At 37.4% G+C, this 27807-nt stretch overlaps 1 protein-coding gene across 9 annotated transcripts in view; it reads left to right on the top strand.

Annotated features, from left to right (window-relative positions):
• Nucleotides 1–27807, top strand: part of NUMB (NUMB endocytic adaptor protein) — a 219509-nt gene that overhangs the window by 37533 nt on the left and 154169 nt on the right. For 7 of the 9 annotated variants that reach the window (XM_036913268.2, XM_036913276.2, XM_036913273.2 and 4 more), the window contains exon 2: nt 23647–23775. The exons of the other annotated variants lie outside the window; for them this stretch is intronic. The gene's annotated coding sequence lies outside the window, so the exon portion shown is untranslated. The remainder of the gene's footprint in view (nt 1–23646; nt 23776–27807) is intronic. 9 annotated transcript variants of the gene reach the window in all.

Raw genomic sequence — 27807 nt, forward strand, 5'->3', positions numbered from 1 at the left:
GGTTCAAAGCATAGCTCTATAAGTGCAGCCTGTATGCATATTTTAAAAATTAGACATTGCATCAGGGTTGAAACAAATAGTTTCTTTGCGTAACTTTACAACTGCATGAGATTAAAGTCAAATAAATTTCCATGGATATTAACTCTCCTTTCCTATTCAGTAAAAAATTCAAGCTATCTAGTAAAACAGAAAAATGAAGTACTCAAGTAAGAAAAAAATATCTCAAATATCTGAATACAGATGTTAGAAAGTCACCAGAAAATTGAAGAATAAACTATTGAGATCTGAGTGTTTGAGAATACAGAGTTAATGGTCAAAATAAGTAAAAGGGGGAGTGAAGCATGACCTCAAAGTAAATATCAAGAATAGAGAGCCCCAACCAATCCTATCCTGCCCCTTGCATCCTCAGAGAATGGTGTGACTCTGGCGTAACTCAGAATATTTAGTTAAGGCATACCTAGGGAATTAATTCCATCAAGGGGTGGCAGGTACTTAAGGGTGAATCCAAATTTAATCCTAGCTGAAACTTTACTGAGCTCAAGAACCAGATGTTTCCAGGTGTGGGAGCAGTGCTCCTGTTTCACAGATTAAGGTGCACTCTCACTTTGTAAGATGTTCCCCTCTGACGCTAGGATAAGGGAAGAAAAGTCAAATCAATGCACTTGCTCTCCAAAGGAAACCAAGACAACTATCTTGAACTGTGAAATTCAACTGTGAAATCATTTAGGTCACAATCAACACTTAAAGAGAAAGAGATAAGTAAAATGAAAAAGATGAGTGCATCACAGGTAGTAATCATGAACACTAATACTCATTTTTCTTCATTTCTCTGTGTGTGGGGGAAGGGTCACCATCAAAGATGTCTGAAATTCATTATTGTAGAGAAATCCCTATATATCTCCACCCAAAGACATAAGCAAGAATATGTTTGTAATACAAACAAGATGGAATAAAACAAACGTCCACCTTTAGGAGAAAAGATGAATTGTGGCACAATCATATAATTAATACATGTATCTGAGAAAACGAACCACAGTTACATACACTGATATTGATGAATCTTTTTAAAAACAACACTGATTAACCAAAGCAAATTACACACACACACACACACACACACACACACACACATAGAGTATGATTCCATTTTTATAGTTAAAAAATAAGAATTAAACAATACATTTAAAAAATATATGCCAATGTGGTAAACTTAAAAGAAAAGGAAGGAAATAATAAACAAAACCAAAACAAAATTATGAATAGTTTACCTCTGGTGGAAACACATGAAAATCCAGGAGAAATACACCAACAATATTGGTAATGTTCTATTTCTTAAGCTGAGTGGTGGGTTCACAGGTGTTGGTTTTATTATATGCTTTATTACATATATACACAGTACCATATTCTTATCTATGTATCAAATACTTCATAGTAGGAAGGGAAAACAGAAAATGGAGAGGGGAAGGAGAGGGAGGGAAAAAGAAGAGGATAGATACTTTTCTATCAATCAACATGGACCTTCTATTTCTCCCTGGAAAGGCAATATAGACTTCATTTAAATACTGGCTCCATCCTGAAACCCCACTAAAACAAAAATTTTTTTGTTTTAAAAGTATAAATCTGAAATGAAATGCAAGTGGGTAACTTACCTATCCTTTGTTTTTAAAAATTAACATAATGCCTAATGTAAGAGAAAGAAAAGCAATTTTTAATAAAATATTTTAATATGTAAATGCTCACGTATAACCATCTTAGAATTCATATTATTAAGGCAATGAACACTTGCGCCTATAAACAGAGATGCCATGAATATGATAGCAATAAAGGTATACTGAAACAAATTAGTTATATTGGAGAATCAGATACCATAAGGGACAATGCCATTGATAGCATGATTTTCCAAAACAATAAAAATTTCTTGTTAAAGTTTGGGGGTGGGGGGAGTGCAACTGGCCCTGAGTTTACTCAGTAGTTGCATTCCTAGAATACTGTGTCTATTCAAACTATGCAAAAAAGTAATTTGTGTTTAAATGTAAAACAGAATTAGGATAAGTACAAATCTACAAGAAGGTCTGGGGAAATGTTCAAAAATCACGCAGAACTGTCTTGCCTCATACCTTGTGGGTATATATGGCATGCCTGGCTGCTGCCCACTGACTGCCAATGCTACACCCTAACCATTGCGGCAAACGAAAGTGCCTGCTCAAACATCCAACACCTCATAGGGGAGGTACTGAACCAGTGACTTCAAGAAAGGCTATGTCCCAATGTGGCCTCCAGACAGCCCTCATTTTCATGATACCACAAAGCTGAATGTAATGATAAAGACTAACCAAGTTCTAACACTGGTAAAGGAGGACAGTGAAGAAATTTATTATTACGGAAAATATAAGGGCAGATTAAAAAACCTCAGGATATTCAATCTAAATGAAATTGATATATTAAACCAAGGATTTGCAGTCTTTCACCCATATAATGTCAATCTTGGAGGACAGTGTTATTTTGCTAAAATACAACAAATGTCCCAATTGAAAAATACTGTGACATTCAAAGAGTATGTTACAGTTTGCAAAGCATTTTATTTTTTAATTTTAATCTTTATAGCAATTCTATGACACAAAGATTATTATTCTTTTCTTATTACTTACAAGGAGAACAATCTCAAAAAGATGAAAGTTACAGAGCTAGTAAACAAATGGAGACAGGACTTAAGCCCTGATTTCAAATCCTGTTGTTTTGTCCATCAAACCATACTGCTTCACAAAGGCCCAGTATGACAATACAAATAAAAGGAAACTTACCAGTCAACACAACAGAAGTATAAAAAGATATAAGATCAATATAAAGCCTATTGATCTATTTTGATATATGACAAACGTACTGACACGATACATGACAGACATGTACTACCTATAACAGTTATTTCTCAATATGCAAAATTTTTAAATATTAAGTTTTCTCTTACACTGAAAAACAGAAAAAGCCAAATACTGAAAAAGAAAAAAGTAAAATTATAGCACTTAACATGACATATAAACTCTAACTACTTCCTAATAATGGGAAGATTCTGGATCAGAATCCTACTGAATTTTGTACTCAATCAGACATTCCAGAGCCCCACCATAGATTCTGATAATTAAAGAGTTAACAAAGTTCTTTTAAAAACATTTCAGTTTGGAGAGAAATACATAATCATTAAGAACTTTATAAAATCTCTGTTTAACCAAAGTGCCTTTAATTTAGTCACTAGATCAGTCCTCTTAGACCTTACGATGGGATAATATTTGAATTAGTTCTCATTCATGACTAACTTTAAAACTCTAAATAATATCATGCCATGCTTATTACTTGATAATATACTTTCATGGTTCCAAAGAGGGCACACAACAGTTTACAATATAAGACAAAAATAAAACCAAAGGCATACTCAGGGCTTGATGTAAGAGGAAAAAGGAAGTAGTATGTCTTATTATTTCATCTGAAGAAACAAGGAAGTAAAATCATTTATCAGCAAGCACAATCTTCTTAGACACATCTCTAAAGAGCAGAATAATATACTCAGGCTTCCCTAAAAAACAGCAGTAGATGATAATTTACAAGATTCATCCCTCCACTAATTCAAACCCAAAATCCAAAAAGAATAATTTAACTGGCATTTCTATCTCAAAAATATAAAAGCTTCTGAGTTCATGGGTCTGGGAGTTCAACTGACTGGGAGTTAAAATACACAAGTATATTTAGTTATTACCTAAAACACAAGCTGAAAGTCAATCTTAACATATTTTATCCTGCCTTTTTGTTCCTCTTTCCCAAAGAGGATCTTTACCTCACTCATAACTATGGTTGTCTAAGTCAAAATCTCTACTTCATAAACCACTTTTTTTCTTTCCTCAAACACAGTATTATGTTCCCTTTTCCTGACTTAAAATTCATTCCATGACAACTTCAATTATCTCTATATCTATACATTCTGCACTGACATTTTTAAAAAGAAGCTAATGGAAAAGTATGTGCAGTAGAGCTTAGAAGAAAGTCAATTACAAGAATATTTCTAGAACACTACCACAAATATAAAGAAAAAGTAATTCAATGTTTTGTTATATTGAAAAATATATTTGCAATTCATCCTGAAAAACCTCTAATTCAAGTTTGCTAGGGCATAGATTAAAATTAGATATAAATATCTCACCCAAAAGCCTAAAAATATGCCATACTCCCCAGACATATTTGCAGAAATTTCAAATACTGATTGACAAGTGTTTTGGAGACACTGCACACACATATATGTATAAAAAACTGTCTAAACAGAGAAACCAAAAAAGAATTAAGGACTCACTTGAAAATATAATAGCTGCCATATATAGCACTTATTGTATACCAGGTATTATGCTAAGAATCTAGTTACAAGTGTGTATATAATCTAACTCATTTCTCAGCACAAAGAAACACTAAGAGGTAGGGGCTATAATTCCAACTTTAAAGATGAGAAACTGGCTTTGAAAAATTAAAAAGGCTTCTCGTAAGGATGGTGCAGTAAATTTACCCAAAACACAATATATAAACATGCCAAATATGTTAATAAGCAATGTATAGCTGGCTCAAAAAATAATATAAATATCTCTCGGCAGGGACAGGGAATATAAATGCAAAATGACAAGCAGTGCTGAAGCCAGTCCAGAAACAGGCAACCAGGAGTTTGGCTTCCCTAGAGAAATAGGGACTAAAAGTACTCACTCCACAGAAGACAGAGGACCTATCAGAGCTGGGCCAGAACTAGGGCTGGGGTAGGGCTCCTTTATCGAGAAAACAGCTTGCCAACTCTGCCTAGGGATATGGAGCTTATAGTAAATAATTCCCAGGAAGGTTGCAGAACACAAGTACAGGTTCAAACTCAAGAAAGAAACCAGGCCAACTGCTAGCTCTGTGACAAGATATGCAAGATTCACAATATCGCTGATATCTGAGGGGCAAGAACTGTAAGCCTGGTTCTAGAATTGCAGTCTGGAGGCAAGTGTAAAACTAGTATACAAGGAGGGAGGTAAACACAGAACAGTGAGAGTTAGCTGAGTCTCAAGAATAGAAGACAACTGAGGGTGCTGTTATATTCTGAATGGCAATCCATTGTCAATTTCCTAAATTTTGTACATCTATTAAGACTATATGCTGATTCCTCACTCCCCTTGGTATTTATAACAATAAGTCCTCAATGCTTAAGGTAATCAGAAAGAATCTAACACTTAAACCTTTTCTACCTTCCCAAAAAACAATAATCATGATAATCTGAAAAGATTACTATTTAATACAATAAAGTTAGAGAAAAAACTATTTCTAACTGGTAGCTTTTGATATCTCCAAAGTAAGCATCCAGCTTCCCACAGTTAAAGAAAAGTGTCTTTATAACTAAACTTGTTGAAATGTTATGTCTAAGCAAACTTTAAGTGATGCAGGATCTCCCAAATTTTTAGCTTTCCTATTATCAACGAGACACAGGACTTTCCTGCAACTAGGAAGGGAGTGGTTTCCAGCTTTAGGATGACACAACTGAAAAGTTCTGAAAAGAAATAAAAAATAGTCTCGAGAAAGAATAACTTGGAATAAAAAGTGTGTTTTATAAAACAAGCAACAGATTAGTAATCCATTACTTAAATTCTAAACCTACCTCCACTGCCAGTGTCTAGCTGTGTGACTTCAGCTAACCTAACCTGAACTTCAGGTTCTTTATCTGTCAAACGAGGACACTTTAGAAAGTCTCTTGGGCTCTACTAATTCTAACATCGTAACATTCTTTTAAACATATCATAGGAATGTTTGCTAACTGTACAAAAATTTAGCATTTGTATGTTTTCTAGAGCTTCAAAGAGCTTTACAAAAAAGTCACATAAGCAGAAACTAAAAACAAACATTTTCTTGAGATAGTTTTCCAAAATACACTTTAATATGGTAACATGCTAGGACTTTGAGATAATTTATATACACTAAATTCCACTTTTAAGTGTACACCTCTGAGTCTGATAAACACATAGTCATGTAACCACCAGCACAATATACAGAACAGATACAGATGATACAGAACACCTGAAGAAACTTCTTCATGCTCTTTGTAGTCAAATTGTCCGCTTATTTCCTGGCAACCACTAGTCACTTTTCTGTCCCATTACTTTTGCTTTTTCTAAAATACAATAAAAATACATACAGTATGTGGCCTTTTAAGTCTGGCTTCTTTCATTTAACATAATGCATTTGATACCTATCCATACTATTACATGCACTGCCAAACAGTATTTCACTGTATGGATGCACCAAAGTTTATCAGTTCACTGGGTTAAGTTCATTTGGGTTTGTTTCTAGTTTTTGGCATTACCATATAACTTCTGGGTGACTATAAGTTTTCATTTCACTTGAGTAAACACCTAAGAGTGTAACTACTGGATCACTGTGGTAAATGTATGTTTACAAGAGACCATGCAAAACTGTTTTCCAAAAAGACTGTACCAACAATATGTAAGATTTTTAATGGTCTTAAGAAAAAATAAGTTTAGATCTTATGTCACAACTTTCACAGAAAGAGCCTAAATAGATCCAGATATTTATCAGAGGAAATTATTTTCCTACAATCTATTTATAGAAAGTATAAGTTAACAAAGGAAGTTGACTTCATAAATACTCACATTTATTAAGTATACAAATATTTTTTAAATAGACTTTAAAATGTCATGTTTAAAATCACATTCAGGGAGGAAAAAAGATGGCAGCATGAGAAGTAGGCAGAAATATCCTTGCAAAACCACATATACTTTGAAAATACAGTAAATACAACTATTCCTAATAGACTGAACAGAACTAAGAGTGCCCAGCCAGTTCACATCTGGGAGAAGCAAACATCTCACAGAAAAGGGTAAAGTAAAAAAGCCATAACCCAGCAGGACCTGAGCACTCTCCCTACCCCAGCTCACCAACAGAAGGAAGAGAATCAGAGCAGTGAGGGAGTGGAAGCCCAGGACTGCTAAATAGTCAGCCCTAGAAATCTACTCCAGGAGCACAGACCCACATTGCATGGTGCTCTGGAGATCAGAGGGGCTGAAAGCCAAAGTCAGAGACTAAGACTGTGAACAGGTTCCCACAACCAGCTGCCCTGGGACAAAACAAAAGCAAGCACTTTGAAACACTTCTCAACAGTGAGAGGGCTGCTAAAGGGGCAAGGGTTTAGGAGAAGGAAGAGGTGACAAAATCAACCCAGCACACTCTGCCCAGCCAGTTGGGAACTTTCAGGAGCTTCAGGTGCTCCATTCCTCTGGTGGGCGATGCAGCTGTGAGGTCCCTTACAGTGATAAGCAGTGTGCCACTTCCACCCCACCCCCAGCCCGGCCGGCACTTGCGCCCAAACCCGCTGTCACCGCTACAGCTGCAGACCAGCCAGAAGGCACCCTGCCTACAGCAACTACACAACTTAACACAAAGGCTTCTCCCTGCACACAGCGAACCAGCCCTGACAGCGGAGACAAGGATGGTGACCAGGAGGCATATTTATCAAGTAGACAAATATTTTTAAAATAGACTTTAAAATGTCATGTTTAAAATCACATTCAGGGAGGAAAGGGCTTTGACATTATGGCAGACACCCTCACTGCTCACCTGTGAGGCCCGCCATTGACTAAGTCATCCCAAAGGCTGCCCCACTCATGGCAGCTTAGGGCATTAACCTAGAGGCAGCTCCCTACAGGCAGCTAACCAGCCCAGACAGGCACAGTGACTGGGAAGCAGGAAGAGACTTTGTCCTCCCAGCAGACACCCATGCAGCTAGCCTGTGACCACTCCCATCATTCCAGGACTATGAATGGCAGAAGAAACTTGTTCAATCCAAAATCCCTCAAACACCAGAAAGAGGGATTGGTAAGACTGAAATCACTAATCTGCCTGAAAAAGCATTCAAAATAAAAGTCATAAGCATGCTAATGGAGCTACAGGAAAATATTCAAGAGCTAAGGGACAATCAGGAGGGAGATAACAACTTAAAAAATAGAGTAACTAAAATGAAAAAAACAATGGAGGGATTTAAAAGCAGATTACACAAGGTAGAGGAGACACTAAGTGGAACAGAAATGAGAGAATAGAAATACAAAGAAGCAGAGGCAGAGAAAAAAAGGATCTCTAGGAAAGAAAGAATATTAAGAGAAGTGTGTGAACAACCCAAATGGAACAATATTTGCATTATAGTTGTACCAGAAGAAGAAGAGAGAGAAAAAGGGATAGAAAGTGTATTTGAAGAAATAATTGCTGAAAACTTCCCCAAGCTGGGGAAGGAAAGAGTCTCTCAGGCCATGGAAGTGCACAGGTCTCCCAACACAAGGGACCCAAGGAAGACAACACCAAGACATACAATAATTAAAATGGCAAAGCTCAAGGACAAGAACAGAGCATTAAAAGCAGCCAGAGAGAGAAAAAAGATCACATACAAAGGAAAACCCATCAGGGTATCATCAGACTTCTCAGCAGATACCTTATAGGCCAGAAGAGAGTGCCATGATATATTCAATGCAATGAAACACAAGGGCCTCAAACCAAGACTACTCTACCCAGAAAGATTGTCATTTAAATTTGAAGGAGGGATTAAACAATTCCCAGATAAGCAAAAGTTGAGGTAATTTACCTCCCACAAACCATCTCTACGGTATATTTTAAAGGGACTGCTCTAGATAGAAGTGCACCTAAGGCTAACTAGCTGTCACCAGAGAAAATAAAACCACAGTAAGGGAAGTAGATCAATTAAATACTAACTAAATGCAAAATTAAATCAGCTACCCACAAACTCAGTCAAGGGATACACAAAGAGTAAAGAATATGACACCTAATATACAGAGAGGAGGAGGAAGAAAAAGAAGGGGGAAGAAAAAAAAGAATCTTCAGATTTTATTTATAATAACAATAATAAGTGAGTTAAGGTAGACTGCTAGATAGTAAAGAAGTGGCCCTTGAACCTTTGGTAAACAATTCAAAGCCTGCAATGGCAATAAGTACATATCTATCAATAACTGCCCTAAATACAAATGGACTGAATGTACCAATCAAAAGACATAGAGTTAAAGAATGGATAAAAAAGCAAGACCATCTGTATGCTCCATATATGAGACTCACTTAAAACCCAAAGACATACAAAGACTAAAAGTGAAGGGATGGAAAAAAAATACTTCATACAAAGAATAGGGAGAAAAACGCAGGAGTTGCAATACTTGTATCAGATAAAATAGACTTCAAATAAAAGAAAGTAAGAGACAAAAAGAATATTATGTAATGATAAAGGGGTTCAACAAGTAGATAAAACCATTATAAATACCTATGCACCCAACACAGGCACACCTAGATATGTACAACAAATACTAACAGAATTAAAAGGGGAAATGGAGTGCAATGCATTCATTTTAGGAGACTTCAACACACTATTCATTCCAAAGGACAGACCAACCAGACAGAAAATAAGTAAGGAGACAGAGGTACTGAACAACACATTAGAACATATGAACATAACAGACATCTACAGAACACACCACCCAAAAGCAGCAGGATAAGCATTCTTCTCAAGTGCACATGGAAAATTTTCCAGAATACTTCACATACTAGACCACAAAAAGAGCCTCAGTAAATTTAAAATGATTGAAATTGTACCAACCAGCTTCTCATATCACAAAGGTATGAAACTAGAAATAAATTATACATGCTCACATGTATACATGGAGGCTCACAAATACATGGAGACTTAACAACGTGCTCCTAAATAATCAATGGATCAATGACCAAATTAAAACACAGATCAAGCAATATATGTAGACAAACGAAAACAACAGCTCAATGCCCCAACTTCTGTGGGATGCAGCGAAGGCAGTTCTAAGAGGAAAGTATATAGCAATTCAGGCCTATTTTAAAAAGGAAGAACAATCCCAAATGAACAGTCTAAATTTACAATTATTGAAACTGGAAAAAGAATAAATGAGGCCCAAAGTCAATAGAAAGACAGATATAATAAAGATCAGTGATGAAACAAAATTGAGAAGAATAAAACAATAGAATTAATGAAACTAAGAGCTGGTTCTTTGATAAAATAAACAAAATAGATAAACCCCTAGCCAGAATTACCAGGAAAGAGAATCTATACACATAAAAAGAATCAAAAATGAGAAAGAAAAAGTCACTATGGTCACCACCAAAATACAAAGAATTATTAGAGAATACTATGAAAATGTATATGCTAATAAACTGGATGACCAAAAAGAAATGGACAACTTTCTACAAAAATACAACATTTCAAGGCTAATGCACGAAGAAACAGAAAACCTGAACAGACCAATTACCAACAATGAAATTGAATCGGTAATCAAAAAACTACACAAGAACAAAAGCCCCTAACCAGATGGCTTCACCACTGAATTTTATCAGACATTTAGAGAAGACATAATACCCATTCTCCTTAAAGTTTTCCACAAAATACAAGAGGAGGGATTCAAGATGGCAGCATGAGAGGTGAGACAGAGAACTCCACCCAAAACCACATATAGTAAGAAAATATACTTAATACAACTAACCCTAAAACAGCAACATGAATAAAGGCTGCACCAGACTGCATACAGACCTCACAAACAGAGCAGAACTCATGAAGCAGGGTAAGTATGAAACCTTGATCCAGCAGGACACAAGCCCTTCCCCCTCCCCAGCTCACTGGCAGGAGGAAGAGAAACAGAGTGGGGGGTGGGGGGTGGAAGCCTAGAACTGGTGAACATCCAGCCCTGGAGGTCTGCTTTGGAGCACAAAAGTACAATGTGTGGTGCTCTGGAGATTGGTGGAGTTGGGGAGCTGGCATGGGTGGAGTGTTTGAGAGATTGAGAAAAGGAGAGGCAGGCGGTCTGAGAGACTTCCTAGCAGCAAGAGGGCTACTAAAGGGGTGGGATTTGCACGGAACTTGCTGCAATAGAGAAGGGATAGGTGGACAAGATTTTCTGCGTGTGTTTTGCCCAGCAGGTTGGGAACTGTGAGGAGTTTCAGGCGCTCAATGCCCATGGCGGGCTACTCAGCTCTGAGGCACCCCACAGTGATGCACAGCCTGCTGAGCCTTCCTCCTGGCTTACCGGCACCGCCTGCAAACCCGCAGTCATTGTGCTGCTACCAGGCCAGCCAGAGGGAGGCCTGGCCTGCAATAGCTAGAGATGCAAAGCACAGAGGCTTACACCTGTGTTCTTGACCAACTGTCTCTGATACTGGACACAGGCACTGCAGGAGGGAACCAGGAAACAGACCTTTCCTCCCCCAGGCAGCAGCGCGATTACCCTACAACCCCCAACCTCACTATAGGGGCTGAGCAACTCCAGGAACAGGAGCTTATGGGCACTAAAGGACACCACACAGAAATATGAAATGTCAAAAGAACATGGTTCAGATCAAAATCTCACAGACCTCAGTAAAAGGACCAAATGAAACTGAACTCACCAATATTCCAGAAAGAGAGTTCAAAACAAAAACCATAAAGATGCTTATGGAGGTACACAAAAATATTCAAGGACTCAGGAACGAATTTAAGATGGAGATTCAATCATTAAGAAATTCCATATCTGAAGTGAAACATGCAATGGAGGGCTTTTAAAGCACATTAGATGTAGTAGAAGAGATGGTAGATGAAATAGAAATTAGAGAAGAGGAATACAAAGAGGCTGAGGCACAGAGAGGAAAAAGAATGTCTAAGAATGAAAGAATATTGAGAGAACTGTGTGACCAATCTAAAGGGAACAATATTTGCACTATAGGGGTAGCAGAAAAAGAAGAGAGAGAAAAAGGAATAGAAAGTGTGATTGAGGAGGTAATTGCTGAAAACTTCCCCAGTCTGGGGGAGGAGATAGTCTCTCAAGCCATGGAGGCAAACAGATCACCCAACACAAGGGACCCAAGGAAGACAGCATCAAGACATATAATAATTAAAATGACAAAGATAAAGGATAAAGACAAACTTTTAAACACACCTACAGAGAGAAAAAAGATCACATGCAAAGGAAAACAAATCATGCTATCATCAGACATCTCAAGAGAAACCTTACAGGCCAGAAGAGAGTGGCATGATATATTTAATGCAATGAAGCAGAAGGGCCTTGAACCAAGAATACTCTACCTGGCAAGGCTATCATTTAAATTTGAAGGAGGGATTAAATAATTTTCAGATAAGCAAAAGTTGAGAGAATTTACCTCCTGCAAATCACCTCTACAGTACATTTTGGAGGGAGTCCTATAGATGGAAATATTCCTAAGGCTAAATAGATGTCACCCAAGGGATAGACAAAGAGTACAGAATATGATTCATAACATACAAAGAATGGCGGAGGAAGAAAAAGGTGGGAAAAAAAAGAATCTTTAGGTTGTGTTTGTAATAGCATATGAAGTGAGTTAAATTAGACTTTTAGATAGTAAGGGAATTACCCTTGAACCTTTGGTAACCACGAATGTAAAGCCTGCAATAACAATAAGTACATACCTATAGATAATCACCCTAAATGTAAATGGTCTAAATGCATCAATCAAAAGACAGAGAGTTACTGAATGGATAAAAAAACAAGACCCATCTATATGCTGCCTACAAGAAACTCACTTCAAACACAAAGACATACACAGACTCAAAGTAAAGGGATAGAAAAAGATATTCCATGCAACTAATAGGGAGAAAAAAGGAGTTGCAGTACTTGTATTCGACAAAATAGACTTCAAAACAAAGAAAGTAACAAGACAAAGAAGGACATTACATAATGATAAAGGGGTTAGACCAACAAGAGGATATATCTATTATAAATATCTCTGCACGCAACGCAGGATCACCTACATATGTGAAACAAATACAGAAATAAATGGGGAAACAGAATGCAATGCATTCATTTTAGGAGACTTCAACACACACGAACTCACACCAAAGGAGAGATCAACCAGACAGAACGTAAGTAAAGAGACAGAGGCACTGAACAACGTACTAGAAATGGTGGACCTAATGGACATCTACAGAACACTCCACCCAAAAGCCACAGGATACACATTCTTCTCAAGTGTACATGGCACATTTTCAAGAATAGATGATATACTAGGCCACAAAAAGAACCTCAGTAAATTCAAAAAGATTGAAATTGTACCAACCAGCTTATTAGATCACACAGGTATGAAACTAGAAATAAATTACTCAGAGAAAATTTAAAAGCCCACAAACACATGGAGGCTTAATAACATGCTCTTAAATGATCAATGGATCAGTGACCAAATAAAAACAGAGATCAAACAATATATGGAAACAAATGACAACAATTATTCAACAACAAAAAATCTGTAGGATGCAGCAGAGGCCGTGCTAAGAGGGAAATATGCTGCAATACAGGCTTACCACAGGAAAAAAGAACAATCCCAAATGAAGAGCTTAAACTCAACAATTAATGAAACTAGAAAAGGAAGAATAAATAAGGCCCAAAGTCAGTAGAATTAAGTACATAATAAAGATTAAAACTGAAATAAATAAAATTGAGAAGAATAAAACAAAAGAAAGAATAACTGAAAGCAGGAGCTAGTTCACCAAGAAAATAAACAAAATAGATAAGCCCCTAGCCAGACTTTTCAAGAGAAAAAGGAGTCTACACACATAATCAGAATCACAAATGAGAAAGGAAAAATCACTACAGACACCACAGAAATACAAAGAATTATGAGAGAACACTATGGAAAAATTATTTGCCAACAAAATAGATACCATAGAAGAAATGGACACCTTTCTAGAAAAATACAACCTCCAAGGCTGAAAAAAGAAACAGAAAACCTGAATAGACTAATTACAAGCAAAGAAATTGAACTGCCAATCAAAAAATTACCTATGAACAAAATCCCTGGACCAGATGGTTTCAATGCTGAATTTTTCTTGTTGCTGTTATCATTAATCTACAATTACATGAAGAACATTATGTTTACAAGGCTCCCCACTTCACCCCACACACCCCTTTACACTCCAGTGTAGTAAGATGCTGTAGAATCACCACTTCTCTTCACTGTGTTGCACAGCCCTCCCCATGCCCACCCCAAATGCGAATTTTACATGCTACCTGTAATGCCCCCTTTCTTTTTCCCCGCTCTTATCCCTCCCTTCCCATCCATCCTCCCTAGTCCCTTTCCCTTTGGTAACTGGTAGTCCATTCTTGGGTTCTGTGATACTGCTGCTGTTTTTTTCCTTCAGTTTTTCTTTATTCCTATACTCCACATATGAGTGAAATCATTTTATACTTGTCTTTCTCCACCTGGCTTATTTCACTCAGCATAATACCCTCTAGCTCCATCCATGTTGTTGAAAATGGTAGGAATTGTTTTCATCATATGGCTGAATAATATTCCACTGTATATATGTACCACATCTTCTTTATCCATTCATCTACTGATGGACATTTAGGTTGCTTCCATTTTTTGGCTATTCTATATAGTGCTGCAATAAACATAGGGGTGCATCTGTCTTTTTCAAACTGGGCTGCTGCATTCTTCGGGTAAATTCCTAGAAGTGATATTCCTGGGTCAAATGGTATGTCTATTTTGAGCATTCTGAGGAACCTCCATACTGCTTTCCACAATGGCTGAACTAATTTACATTGCCACCAGCAGTGTAGGAGGGTTCCCCATTCTCCACAACCTCACCAACGTGTGTTCTTCTTTGTCTTTTGTGGTGGCGATCCTTACTGGTGTGAGGTGATATCTTATTGTGGTTTTAATTTGCATTTCTCTGATGACTAGTGATATGGAGCATCTTTTCATCTGTCTATTGGCCATCTGAATTTCTTCTTTGGAGAACTGTCTGTTCGGCTCTTCTGCCCATTTTTAAATTGGATTATTTGCTTTTTGTTTGTTGAGGTGCATGAGCTCTTTATGTATTTTGGATGTCAACCCTTTATTGGATCTGTCATTTATGAATATATTCTCCCATACTGTAGGATACCTTTTTGTTCTATTGATGATGTCCTTTGCTGTACAGAAGCTTTCCCGCTTGATATAGTCCCACTTGTTCATTATTACTTTTGTTTCCCTTGCCCAGGGAGATATGTTCATGAAGAAGTCACTCATGTTTATGTCTAAGATATTTTTGCCTAATTTTTTTCTAGGAGTTTTATGGTTTCATGACTTACATTCAGGTCTTTGATCCATTTCAAATTTACTTTTGTGTATGGGGTTAGACAGTGATCCAATTTCATTCTCTTACATGTAGCTGTCCAGTTTTGCCAGCACCATCTGTTAAAGAGACTGTCATTTCCCCATTGTATGTCCATGGCTCCTTTATCATATTAATTGACCATATATGTTTGGGTTAATGCCTGGAGTCTCTATTCTGTTCCACTGGTCTATGGCTCTATTCTTGTGCCAGTTCCAAATTGTCTTGATTACCGGGGCTTTGTAGTAGAGCATGAAGTTGGGGAGTGAGATTCCTCCCACTTTATTCTTCCTTCTCAGGCTATTCCAGGGTCTCTGGTGTTTCCATATGAATTTTTGAACTATTTGTTCCAGTTGTTGAGGAATGTTGTTGATAGTTTGATAGGGATTGCATCAAATCTGTATATTGCTTTGGGCAGGATGGCCATTTTGATGATATTAATTCTTCCTAGCCAAGAGCATGGGATGAATTTCCATTTGGTAGTGTCCTCTTTAATTTCTCTTAAGAGTGTCTTGTAGTTTTCAGGGTATAGGTCTTTCACTTCCTTGGTTAGGTTTATTCCTAGGTGTTTATTCTTTTTGATGCAATTCTGAAAGGAATTGCTTTCCTAATTTCTCTTTCTATTAGTTCATTGTTAGTGTATAGGAAAGCCACAGATTTCTGTGTGTTAATGTTGTATCTTGCAACTTTGCTGTATTCCAATATCAGTTCTAGTAGTTTTGGAGTAGAGTCTTTAGAGTTTTTTATGTACAGTATCATTTCAACTTGAAATTGTGACACTTTAACTACTACTTTACCAATTTGGATTGGTTGTATTTCTTTGTTTTGTCTAATTGCTGTGGCTAGGACCTCCAGTACTATGTTGAATAACAGTGGGGAGAGTGGGCATCCCTGTCTTGTTCCCGATCTCAGAGGAAAAGCTTTCACCTTCTTGCTGCTCAGTATGATGTTGGCTGTGGGTTTATCATATATGGCCTTTATTATGCAGAGGTACTTGCCCTGTATAGCCATTTTGCTGAGAGACTTTATCATGAATGGATGATGAACTTTGTCAAATGCTTTTTCAGCATCTATGGAGATGATCATGTGGTTTTTGTCTTTCTTTTTGTTGATGTGGTGGATGATGTTGATGGACTTTCGAATGTTGTACCATCCTTGCATCCCTGGGATGAATCCCACTTGGTCATGGTGTATGATCCTTTTGATGTATTTTTGAATTCGGTTTGCTAATATTTTGTTGAGTATTTTTGCATCTACGTTCATCAGGGATATTGGTCTGTAGTTTTCTTTTTTGGTGGGGTCTTTGCCTGGTTTTGGTATTAGGGTGATGTTGGCTTCATAGAAAGAGTTTGGGAGTATTCCGTCCTCTTCTATTTTTTGGAAAACTTTAAGGAGAATGGGTATTATGTCTTCTCTGTATGTCTGATAATATTCCGAGGTAAATCCATCTGGCCCGGGGGTTTTGTTCCTGGGTACTTAGTTGATTACCGATTCAATTACTTTGCTGGCAATTGGTTTGTTTAGATTTTGTGTTTCTTCCTTGGTCAGTCTTGGAAGGTTCTATCTTTCTAAGAAGTTGTCCATTTCTTCTAGGTTTTCCAGCTTGTTAGCATATAGGTTTTCACAGTATTCTGTAATAATTCTTTGTATTTCTATTGGGTCCTTCGGGATGCTTCCTTTCTCGTTTCTGATTCTGTTGATGTGTGTTGATTCTCTTTTTCTCTTAATAAGTCTGGCTAGAAGCTTATCTATTTTGTTTATTTTCTCAAAGAACCAGCTCTTGGTTTCATTGATTTTTTCTAGTGTTTTATTCTTCTCAATTTTATTTATTTCTTCTCTGATCTTTATTATGTCCCTCCTTCTGCTGATTTTAGGCCTCATTTGTTCTTCTTTCTCAAATTTCAATAATTGTGATGTTAGACTATTCATTTGGGATTGTTCTTTCTTCTTTAAATATGCCTGGATTGCTATACACTTTCCTCTTTAGACTGCTTTCGCTGCGCTCTACAGAAGTTGGGGCTTTGTGTTGTTGTTGTCATTTGTTTCCATATATTGCTGGATCTCCATTTTAATTTGGTCGTTGATCCATTGATTATTTAGGAGCATGTTGTTAAGCCTCCATGTGTTTGTGAGCCTTTTTGCTTTCTTTGTACAATTTATTTCTAGTTTTATACCTTTGTGGTCTGAAAAGTTGGTTGGTAGGATTTCAATCTTTTTGAATTTACTGAGGCTCTTTTTGTGGCCTAGTAGGCGGTCTATTCTGGAGAAATTCCATGTGCACTTGAGAAGAATGTGTATCCTGTTGCTTTTGGATGTAGAGTTCTGTAGATGTCTATTAGGTCCATCTGTTCTAGTGTGTTGTTCAGTGCCTCTGTGTCCTTCCTTATTTTCTGTCTGGTGGATCTGTCCTTTGGAGTGAGTGGTGTGTTGAAGTCTCCTAGAATGAATGCATTGCATTCTATTTCCTTCCTTAGTGCTGTTAGTGTTTGTTTCACATATGCTGATGCTCCTGTGTTGGGTGCATATATATTTATAATGGTTATATCCTCTTGTTGGACTGACCCCTTTATCTTTATCATTATGTAATGTCCTTCTTTATCTCTTGTTACTTTCTTTGTTTTGAAGTCTATTTTGTCTGATACTAGTACTGTAACGCCTGCTTTTTTCTCCCTGTTGTTTGCATGGAATATCTTTTTCCATCCCTTGACTTTTAATCTGTGCACGTCTTTGGGTTTGAGGTGAGTCTCTTGTAAGCAGCATATAGATGGGTCTTGCTTATTTACCCATTCTGTTATTCTGTGTCTTTTGATTGGTGCATTCAGTCCATTTACATTTAGGGTGATTATTGAAAGATATCTACTTATTGCCATTGCAGGCTTTAGATTCATGGTTACCAAAGGTTCAAGGTTAGCTTCTTTAGTATCTTACTACCTAACTTAACTCGCTTATTGAGCTATTATAGACACTGTCTGGTGATTCTTTTTTTTCTCTCCCTTCTTATTTCTCCTCCTTCACTCTTTATATGTTGGGTGTTTTATTCTTTGCTCTTCTGTGTTTCCTTTAACTACTTTTGTGGGTAGTTGATTTTATTTTTTGCCTTTAGTTAGTATTTGCTTGGTCTGCTTTCTTTGCTGTGATTTTATTTTCTCTGGTGACATCTGTTTAGCATTAGGAGTGCGCCCATCTAGAGCAGTCCCTCTAAAATACCCTGTAGAGGTGGTTTATGGGAGACAAAGTCCCTCAACTTTTGCTTGTCTGGGAATTGTTTAATCCCTCCTTCATATTTCAATGATAATTGTGCTGGATACAGTATCCTTGGTTCAAGGCCCTTCTGTTTCATTGCATTAAATATATCATGCCATTCTCTTCTGGCCTGTAAGGTTGCTGTTGAGAAATCTGATGATAACCTGATGGGTTTTCCTTTGTAGGTCACCTTTTTCCTCTCTCTAGCTGCCTTTAATACTCTGTCCTTGTCCTTGATCTTTGCCATTTTAATTATTATGTGTCTTGGTGTTGTCCTCCTTGGTCCCTTCTTTTGGGAGTTCTGTGTACTTCCATGGTCTGAACGATTATTTCCTCCCCCAGTTTGGGGAAGTTTTCAGCAATTATTTCTTCAAATACACTTTCTATCCCTTTTTCTCTCCTTCTTCTGGTACCCCTACAATGCGCATATTGTCAGGTTTGGATTGGTCACACAGTTCTCTTAATATTCATTCATTCCTGGAGATCCTTTTATCTCTCTCTACGTCAGCTTCTATGCGTCCTGTTCTGTGGTTTCTATTGCATCAATGGCCTCTTGCATCTGATCCATTCTGCTTATAAATCCTTCCAGAGATTGTTTCGTTTCTGTAATCTCCTTTCAGACATCATCCCTTAGTTCTTGCATATTTCTCTGCAGCTCCATCAGCATGGTTATGACCTTTATTTTGAATTATTTTTCAGGGAGATTGGTTAGGTCTATCTCCCCAGATTCCTTCTCAGGGGAGGATGTCTGGGTTAGTCTGGTCTGTATCAAATTCTTCTGCCTTTTCATGGCGATAGAGGTAGTTTCAGGAAGCTGGTGCGCGTGTCGGCTAGGAGAACATCCCTTCTTGCTGGTTTGTGGCCTTCCTCTCCTGGGAGAACAGCGACCCCTAGCGGCTTGTGCTGGACAGCTGCCCACAGGTAGGGTTTCTAATTATTGCCCGGTCGCTGTGAAAGAATCTCTCTGCCCTGCCTTTGGGGGCATGGCCAGCCTCAGTCTGCTGCTCCACTATGGCGGAGTGGTGTCAGAGAGGAAACAGGTGGGAGGCTGTTTATCTCCATGAGGGGCCTCCGAGCTGTGCTGCCGCCCAGTGGGTTAGGGTGCCCGGAGTTCCCTGGGATTCTCAGCTGCTAAACTAAGTGCCCTGGGACACTTCCGTCCAGCTGTGGGGTCCCTGTCCCTTTAAGTCTTTCAAAAAGCACCTGCTTTTCTTTCTTTGTCCCAGGTCCACCCACTGTGGGGACCTCAGTGCTGAATTTTATCAAAGATTTAGTGAAGACCTAGTACTCATCCTCCTTATAGATTTCCAAAAAGTAGATGAAGAGGGAATATTCCCAAACTCATTCTAGGAGGGTAACATCACTGTAATACCAAAACCAGTCAAAGACACACAAAAAAGAAAATTACAGACCAATATCCCTGATGAACATAAATGCAAAAATCCTCAACAAAATATCAGCAAACCGAATTCAATACATCAAGAGGATCATACATCATAATCAAGTGGGATTCATCCCAGTGCTGCAAGGATGTTACATCATTAGAAAATCCATCAACATCATCCACTATATCAATAAAAAGTGTACAAAAATAAGTATCATCCCCATAGATGCTGAGAAAACATTCGACAAAATTCAACAACTATTCATGACAGAAACTCTCAACAAAATGTGTATAGAGGGCAAGTACCTCAACATAGCAAAGGTCATATATGACAAACCCACAGCCAACATCATATTTAAGAGTGAAAAGCTGAAAGCTTTTCCTCTAAGACTGGGAACAAGACAAGGATGTCGACTCTCCACACTTTCATTTAACATAGTCTGGAGGTCCTAGCCACGGCAATCAGACAACACAAAGAAATAAAAGGTATCCAGACTGGTAAGGAAGAAATTGAACTGTCCCTGTTTGCAGATGACATGATATTGAACATAAAAAACCCTAAACAATCCACTCCAAAACTACTAGAACTAATAGCTGAATTCAGCAAAGTTGCAGGATATGAAATTAATACACAGAAATCTGTTGCATTCCTATATACTAGCAATGAAGTAGCATAAAGAGTAATCACAGAAACAATTAAATTCACAGTTGCATCAAAAAGAATAAAATACCTAGGAATAAACCTAACCAAGGAAGTGAAAGAACTATACCCTGAAAACTACAAGATGCTCTTGAGAGAAATTTAATAAATGGAAATACATTCCACACTCCTGGGTAGGAAAAATACTGTCAAAATGGCCATCCTGCCTAAAGCAATCTATAGATTCAATACAATCCCTATCGAAATACTGATAGCATTCTTCAATGAACTGGAACAAATAGTTCTAAAATTCATATGGAACCAGATAAGACCCCAAATAGGAAAAGTAATCCTGAGAAGGAAGAATAAAGGAGGGGGGGATTATGCTCCCCGACTTCAAGCTCTTCTACAAAGCTACAGTAATGAAGGTAATTCAGTATTGACACAAGAATAGACCCATAGATCAATGGAACACAACTGAGAGCCCAAATATAAACCCACACATATATTGCCAATTAATACATGAAAAAGGAGCAATGGACATACAATGGGGAAATGACAGCCTCTTCAACAGCTCGTGTTGGCAAAACTGCATAGCTGTACATAAGAGAATGATACTGTCTAACTCCATACACAAAAGTAAACTCGAAATGGATCAAAGATCTGAATATAAGTCATGAAACCATAAAACTCTTAGAAGAAAACATAGGCAAAAATCTCTTGAGTATAAACATGAGCAACTTTTTCATGAGCATAACTCCTTGGGCAAGGGAAACAAAAGCAAAAATGAACAAGTGGGACTATATCAAAACTAAAAAGTTTCTGTACAGCAAAGGACACCCTTAGTAGAAAAAAAGGCATCCTACAGTATGGGAGAATATATTCATAAATGACATATCCGATAAGGAGTTGACATCCAAAATGTATAAAGAGCTCACATGCTTCAACAACCAAAAAGCAAATAACCCCATTTAAAAATGGGCAGTAGATCTGAACAGGCACTTCTCCAAAGAAGAAATACAGACACCAGCAGACACAGGAAAAGATTCTCCACATCGCTAATCATCAGAGAAATGCAAATTGAAACCACAATGAGATATCACCTCACACCAGTTAGGATGGCCAACATCTAAAAGAAAACAAACAACAAATGCTGGCGAGGATGTGGAGAAAAGCGAACCCTCATACACTGCTGGTGGGAATGTAAACTAGTTCAACCATTGTGGAAAGCACTATGGAGGTTCCTCAAAAACCTAAAATAGACATACCATCTGACCCAGGAATTCCACCCTGGAATTCCTAAGTTTAGAAGACTTAAACTATTACATTGAAGTTGAGGCTTATATGTTTGTTTCCCAAGTAGATTGGGAGATTTCTTAAGAGCAGTGATTAGTTTTATTTATTTTTGCTTCCCTCCACTCCCCAACTCTGTCCCAACAACTAGTAGAGTACACATATTAGGTACCTAATAAAAATATTAGTTAAGCAGTGAATGAGTATGTAGAATGTTAGAAGTAGAAGGAATTTTAGAGCTCATATAAATCATAGAGACACTAGAATTTCTAAAAAGAATTTTACCTTGGGCTACAGCTTTTGAGTTTGACTCTCTAAGGTATTTAAAACACAACTTACTACTAAGGGATTGACATCCAAAATGTACAAAGAGCTTATGCACCTCAACAAAGAAAAAACAAATAATTCAATTAAAAAATGGGCAGAGGATCTGAACAGACACTTCTCCAAAGAAGAAATTCAGTTGGCCAACAGACACATGAAAAGATGCTCCACATTGCTAATCATCAGAGAAATGCAAATTAAAACCACAATGAGATATCACGTCACACCAGTTAGGATGGCCAACATCCAAAAGACAAAAACAACAAATGTTGGCGAGGATGTGGAGAAAAGGGAACCTTCCTACACTACTAGTGGGAATGTAAATTAGTTCAGCCATTGTGGAAAGCTGTATGGAGATTCCTCAAAAAACAAATACCATTTGACCCAGGAATTCCACTCCTAGGATTTACCCTAAGAATGCAGCAGCCCAGTTTGAAAAAGACATATGCACCCCTATGTTTATTGCAGCACTATTTACAATAGCCAAGAAATGGAAGCAACCTAAGTGTCCATCAGTAGATGAATGGATAAAGAAGTGGTACATACACACGATGGAATATTATTCAGCCATAAGAAGAAAACAATTCCTACCATTTTCAACAACATGGATGGAGCTAGAGGATATTATGCTCAGTGAAATAAGCCAGGTGGAGAAAGACAAGTATCAAATGATTTTACTCGTCTGTGGAGTGTAAGAACACAGAAAAAAACTGAAGGAACAAAACAGCAGCAGATTCACAGAACCCAAGAATGGACTACCAGTTACCAAAGGGAAAGGGACTGGCAAGGGTGGGTGGGAAGGGAGGGATAAGGGAAATAAGGGGCATTACGATTAGCACACATAATATATGGGGGGTCCATGGGGAAGGCAGTATAGCACGGAGAAGACAAATAGTGATTCTATAGCATCTTACTATGCTGATGGACAGTGATTGTAATGGGGTATGTGGTAGGGACTTGATAATGGGGGGAATCTAGTAACCACAATGTTGCTCATGTAAGTGTGTATTAATGATACCAAAATAAATAAATAAATAAAAACTACTACTATCTATTGCATCATCTCATAAAAGAAGCCATTTTAACACCAAAAAGTAGAAAGGACAATCTCATAGGAAGCAGAATTGTTTTACACCCATTTTTTGGTTGTGGTTGATACCTGTTCAAGGATTAGATTTCAGGAACCATTGTCTAATACAACCCACTCCTTTTAGAGATGATGTATCTGAGCCCAGAGAAGTATCAAAGTTCTCATAGCATGGCTGAATGATAGAACTGAGTTTAGAACCCAGGTCTTTTGACTCAAACCAAAATTTTGATCCTGTGCCCTCAATTTTCATCACAAGATGAAATTTAATCATGAAGGATCTGTGCCTTAACTAAGATCATATAGCTTGTAAGAAGTAGAACTGGGACTTGAATATACATTACTCAACTCCATTTTTAGTGAAACTTATGCATTCGCTTCCGTGTAACCTTAACCCACTCTTTCAACCCCCATTCATTTGAAGAGATGGAATTAAAAGTAATTGAAAGATGTCTATATTTAGCATTTTCTTTTCTTGAAAATTTCAGATTTGGGGTTTAAGCAGCTTCTTCCAGGGAAGAGGGCCAGTGTGGCTGCTGTTGCAACCCAACTTGATCCACGTACATAGATTGGAACATTGGTAGACCAGCCATCCTCAGACACCTCACTTAGGACAGGTAAGTGAAAGAGTAAGGATTACAGAAGTGGAATGAATGCTTATGTTCTTCTTCCCTATTTCTTGTTAGATGCAAACAGTTGACTACCTGTCTTGCCAATGGGTTTCAGCCCCGGGCAAGTTCACTGTGGATTCAATGAGACCGAAAAATGACAATGGAACATTTTTGGGGTGAAAGGGTTTATACCCAACTTTATTCCCATGGTGGGAGGTCAGTCACTAGAATCCCATCCACTCAGAGCGAGTCCGCATGCAGCAAGCCAGTCTCTGCCTCTGGGCTTCTCTGCCCCTGCAGCCATCTCAGTCTCTGTCTTTGGCACTGCCACCACTCCAGTCTCTGCTCTCCTGCAGCTGTGCCACCGTGTCGCCGAGAGCACTGGACTGAGCTCTTTATATAGAGTCAATAGCAACGTATTGCCTGCATGTGTAGTGAGCTAGCCGACCAAGGCCAGGTGAGAATCATGACCATAGGAACCTTTACTTTATCCACACTACCTTTACAATTTTAACCTTTTCCTTGGTTAAATGACACCTTTTCCAAAGCATTTGGAATCTTAGGTGGACAGGGCAAAACATTTTCTTGATTGTAAAATATGTGTTAAAATGTTAAGTGGTGAAACTTAGGTAAAAAAATTTTCTTTCTCTTTTTGTGCATTTTCCAAATTGTATTCATGAATTTGTGTTAATTATCTATTGTTGCATAGCAAACCACCTCAAACTTAGTGACTTAAAACACACCAATAATTAATTTTGCTCATGTATCTACAATTTGGGCAAGTCTCTCTTGGTAGAGACATCTTATCTCTGTTAACATGTGGCTGAGGTGGGGTAGCTGGAAGGGTAGGATGGCTTAATGGCTGGCAGCTGGAATCATTTGAAGGCTTGCTCACTAGTGTGTCTGGTGGTTAGTGCTGGCTGTTGACAGTGATCTGGGCCTATGCTGTCTGCCAGAAAGAACACCTACATGTGAGTTCTTTGGACTGCTTGGCTTCTCACAGCATGGTGGCTGGATTCCAAGACAGAGCATCCCAAGACAGCAAGGCAAAGTTGCATGGCATATTTGACTTAGTTTTGAAACTCCTCTTTTTCATATTCCTTATCTTAAAGGTAATACAAACTATGTGGGGTGTTACTCTGTTCTCTTCTGTTGGGTTGAGTTGCAAAGGTCCACCTAGGTTCAGAGGAGGGATTGGACATAGACCTCTACCACTTGAAGGGAGGACTGTCAACATCACACATAAGAAGAGCATATGGGATGGAATCTGTCATTGTAACCATTTTGGGAGAGTGTAATCTACCATTGTTTATATTACTTTTAATATAAGCAATACAAATAATGTGTGTGTGATACATGAAAAAGAGGAATATTTGCAGGAAATTATGCTATATGAGCCCAATATGAATTTTGTGTGCTATTCTTGTAGAGTGTGCCTGAACAGGAAGAAGCAAAATAGGTTTAAAATTGTATGCTGACAAAGCAGCATACTTCTGTAATCAAAAGTAAAGACAAATTTAGAAACAAGATGCAAAATAAGGTTTGTAGTTTCATTTTTTTGTTTTGTGAAAATGCTAGTTACTTTAGTTCAGAGTCTGCTTGGATTTTTTTTTTTTAATTTGATAATTATTTGGGCAACTGGTTTCCAATATAGTAGACTTGAGAAACTGGTACCAATGTTTTCATCACATGCATCAAGTTTGTTTTGTCTGTCTGCTTCTTTTAAGGAAAGCTATGTAATCCTTTTTAGGATTTTATAATTTTACCTAAATTTCTTGTATATATTTAAAAATCTCTTCAGTGGGACAAGAAAACTTGCATAGTCGTTATTTGATTGGTTTTCTTAATGATCATGCTTACAAATGATATAATTTGCTTGTGACAAGTTTGAATATAGCTAATGCTCAATTTCCGATTGTAACGGGATAATATTTTTAGGTAATTGAATAAACATTACATGGGGTGTTGGTCCATTCACTATAGCTGTAAAGTAAGCTTTAAGGAGCCTCCCATCTCTTAGACTTAGACAGCATTCTTGCTGACTAGGTGCTTTCCCATTCCTAGGTGATTTACATCATAAGGAGCCTAATTCTGCAGAGTTGGTTCAGTAGTTTCCCATTACTCACGGGTAGACAGCTCTTCTACAATGGAAAAAAACTGAACCCGCTCTTGTGACAATAGAGGTAATCTTAGAAGTTTGTGGTCAACTGTGAATAATCAGATTTGACTGAGTTTGTGAAAGAATAATATATTTTAGTTCAAAAGGTACAATAATTGGGAAAGCTACTTGGGTTTTTTTTTTTTACATTTAAAAAGATGTTTTCTAGTAGACAGATTGGGATTTAATGATTATAGGTAGTGTGAAATATTGTATCTTAAATAGCAACAACAAAATGTATGCATATATTTACAACCAAAAATAAAACCTTTAAGCAATTCACTTGCCTTTTTGTTTTAAGCATTTTTTAAAGCATTTTTTAACCCACTTTTTCTTCTAAGAGGTTCGAATAGGTGAATTGCTTATAACATCTTTTCCAGGTTTATTGAATGCTTTATTTTGCCTCCCATCTACAAGGCCTGTGCTTAAGGGGATAAGAATCCCTTACATGTGTAAGATACAGCTTTCTGACTGAAACTAAAAGAAACAACAATGGAAACTCTTAAAATACCCTTTAGAAATTGTAAATATGGTGATGTTTAATCAATGGCTTTTTATTTCAATATATGGAAGGAGGTATATAATAATGTTCTCTTGTGAAGATGAATGAATGTGTAAATATTCTTCTAAAATGCAAAATGAATTTTGAGTAATTGTGGAAGGCAGAGATTATCTTTCTTTAATTATCTTTGAGGGGGTTAGTAGTTCTCCTACTTAACATTTTTTGGTGAGATTCTTATTTCTAAAATTATAATGATTCTTACTGAAAAATGACATTCACTTCATGCTCATGCAGGTTTTTGGCAAAATAATTTGTGACTTTCTTCTCTCACACACCCTCATCCCCACACCCCCTCACCCATGTGTCCTCTGTTACTAAAGAGTATAGTACCTTCTTTGTATGAAATGTTTAACAGAAGTGTTTAAAATTTGTGGTAAGAAAGTGAGTGGCATGGCATAAAGTTTACCATATTAACAATTTTTAAATGTTAAATTCAGTAGTGTTAAGTACATTCACGTTGCTTTGCAACCAATCTCCATAACTCTTCATCTTTCAAAACTGAAATTCCATACCCATTAAACAACAGCTCCCTATTCCATGCTCCCATTAGCCTCTGGCAATCAATATTTTACCTTTTGTCTATGAATTTGATTACTCTGGTACCTCATATAAATGGTCAAACAGTATTTAGTATTTGTCTTTTTGTGACTGACTTTATGTCACTTAGCATAATTTATCCTCAAGGATCATGTTGTAGCATGTGTCAGAATTTCCTTTATTTTTAAGGCTGAATAATATTCCACCATGTGTATATACCACATTTTGTTTATGTATTACATCCTTAGATGGACAGTTGGTTTGCTTCCACCTTTGGGCTATTGGAATAATGCTGTCATGAGCATTGGTGTAAAGATATTTCTTTGAGCCCCTGCTTGTTATTTTGGTTCTGTACCCAGAAGTGGAATTGCTGGATCTTACAGTAATTCTTAATTTTTGTGGAACCACTATATGTTTCCCATGTGGCTGCCCTATTTTACATTCTCACCAGCAGCAGTACACAAGAGTTCCGTTTTTCCACATCCTCACCAGTACTTGATATTTTATGTTTTTATTTTTATTTTTCAATAATGAGCATCCTAATGGGTGTGAGGTAGTATCTCATTGTGGTTTTGATTTGTATTTCCCTAATAATTAGTGATGTTGAGCATCTGAGCATCTTTTCATGCGCTTTTTGGCCATTCGTATATCCTCTTTGGAGAATGTCTATTCAAACCCTTGTCTATTTTCTAATTGAGTTTTTTTGTTGTTGAAGTTGTAGGGGTTCTGGATATTAACCCATTATCAGATCCAGGATTTGCAAACATTTTCTCCTTTTCTG

Source organism: Manis pentadactyla, chromosome 11 (assembly GCF_030020395.1).
Source record: "Manis pentadactyla isolate mManPen7 chromosome 11, mManPen7.hap1, whole genome shotgun sequence".
NCBI classification, from domain to species: Eukaryota; Metazoa; Chordata; class Mammalia; order Pholidota; family Manidae; genus Manis; species Manis pentadactyla.